The sequence below is a fragment of the Mandrillus leucophaeus genome, unplaced genomic scaffold (genome assembly GCF_000951045.1).
Source record: "Mandrillus leucophaeus isolate KB7577 unplaced genomic scaffold, Mleu.le_1.0 Scaffold736, whole genome shotgun sequence".
NCBI classification, from domain to species: Eukaryota; Metazoa; Chordata; class Mammalia; order Primates; family Cercopithecidae; genus Mandrillus; species Mandrillus leucophaeus.
The window spans coordinates 1,304,931-1,307,350 of record NW_012107986.1 but is presented as its reverse complement, the minus strand read 5'-3'; positions in this window follow the sequence as shown (position 1 = coordinate 1,307,350).

Below are 2,420 nucleotides of genomic sequence, written 5' to 3'. Positions count from 1 at the left end.
CCTCTCTCAGGCCTCATGGTCTCCCCTCCGCCTCTCTTAGGCCTGCTTTTTTCTCCCTTTGGAGGCTGGCTTTCACTGCCTCTTTATGTGTAGAGGATCGAATGTGGCAACCTCATATCATTTTCTGAGTCAACATTCTAAAAGAATAGAACAGGCACCTCTTTGGTTTAAGTCTCCAATTCCTAGGAGAGAGAATCCAGTTGGCCACCTTGGGTCAGGGGTCTGCGCCTGGGCCACGAGCTGTGGTCAGAAAGGCCCAGACCTTTGCTGCAGGCATGGCTGTGGGGGCCCATGTGAGGTGCGTGTAATTGGGGTGGAGGGCAGCTCCCTGGCGTCCCAGGAGAGAATGAGTACCCTGTTGGAATCGTAAGGGGAGAGCATTTACACAAGCTTGCAGGAAGGGGGTGGGGGCCTGCAGAGACTTCCCCTGGAGGTAGAACCAATGGAGAAGATTTTGCAGGGCCATCTGTCTGGGCTGCCTCTGTTTCCCCCAGCAGATGTTTCTTCCTGCTCTGGGCTTTTGCCCAGATAGGGTTCCTTGCCCCTGACCTTCCTCCTTCTCCTCTGCTGATCTCAGCCTCCTGATCCCTGGGGTGCTGGCCATGCTGCACTCCTACGTGATTTTCTGGGGAAAGCTAATGCCTGACCATGACCAAGCCACAGTTGTTCTAGGGAGAAGGACAAGGAAGGGCCTGAACCCATGCACTTTTGCTGGCCTGATTCTTGGCTGGGGTCCCTACAGACCCCTTGGTTTTGGCCAAGGGCAGGGCTGCAGGCACGTAGAACTGCCACGCTCAAAGGGAAGGGGTTGGGCTCTGGATTCAGGGCCTCATGGCCTGCCCATCCCACCCTCTTAGCAGGGCTGGGTGAGCTTTGGGGGCCAGTGCCCAAGCCCCAGACCCTGGCTGGGCTTATTTGCAGCCTCCCCAGAGAAAAGGCAACTCTGGAGAGCAGGAGGGGCCAAGGCTGGAACCATGGGAGGCTGAGAGGTGGTGGGGGCGTGAGTAAGGAAGGAGCAGGAGATGGGTGACCGGAGGAGGAAGAACGGAGTGGCAAGAGAAGGGGCTCCTGGGGAGTGGACGTGTAGGGGGAGGCCTCCCAGCACATGCCCCTCATTGTCTTGTTAACAACACCCTTGCCCATATTTGAGCCCAGAAAAAGGTGCCATCCTTCTAGACAGTTGTAGGGGCTCCAAGAGGTCTAACTAGCATGGGAGCAAGGTAGCGCCGTGACTGCTTTGGTGGGAATGTGCTTTCGTTCCTGAAAACTGTAGGCAGACAAGGTGACTGCAGGAAGGTAGCTCAGGCTATGACACTGCATCTTTGGTCACCAGAGTGGGCTGGGTTGGGGCAGAGGCAGGCACTGACAAGCATTCTATTCACCTCACCCCACTGCAGCCTAACAGCCTGGGAGAAGGCAGTGGGGGACAGCAAGGCAATGTGCTGGGAGCCGTGCCGGTCACAGGTGGAGTGCAGGGCTTGATGAAGGCTGGCCACTGCCCCCTCATCCCTGCTCTGAAGTTCCAGGGCTCCAAGGCCCTGCTTGGTCGCTGAGGGCCATCAAGAAGGAGGGAAGTTGCTAGAGCTTTCCCAATTCAACAGCATCAGAGTAGACACTTGGAAATATACCAAGCAGGATCACGCCTATTCAGGCTTCTAATCCTCAGCCCCTCCTGGGCTGCGCATGGGAGGTGGACTGCAGAATACCCCAAAGTGCAGGTTGACAAAGGCCTCCCTGAGCCCTTGTGCCCATCTGTGCTGGGGTAGCTCATTCACTCAACTCTCTGTATGAATTTCTTGTGACTGCTGTAACGAATGACCACAGACTTTGTTGCTCAAAACAACACAATTTTATTACCTTACAGGTCTAGAGGTCAGAAATCCAAAATCATTCTTATTTGGCCAAAGTGAGGGTTTTGACAGGGCTAGTTCCTTCTGGAAGCTCTGAGAGTTGGCTTCCTTGTCTTCTTCTGCTTCTACAGATCACTTGCGTTTCTTTCCTCGCAGCCCTTCCTCCGATCACTCCACTCTGGTTTCCATCATCACATCTCCTCCTGTTGACTCTGACTCTCCTGCCTGCCTTATATAAGGACTGTTGTACTTATATTGGGCCCACTGGATAATCCAGGATAACCTCCTCATCTCAAGATTCTTATTTATTTGTTTATTTAGGAGATGGAGTCTCGCTCTTGTCACCCAGGCTGGAGTGCAGTGGCGTGATCTCCGCTCACTGCAACCTCTGCCTCCCAGGTTCAAGTGATTCTCCTGCCTCAGCTTCCTGAATAGCTGGGATTACAGGTGGGCACCCCCACGCCCAGCTGATTTTTTGTATTTTTAGTAGAAATGGGGTTTCACTATGTTGGCCAGGCTGGTCTTGAATGCCTGACCTCAAGTGATCCGCCCACCTCGGCCTTCCAAAGT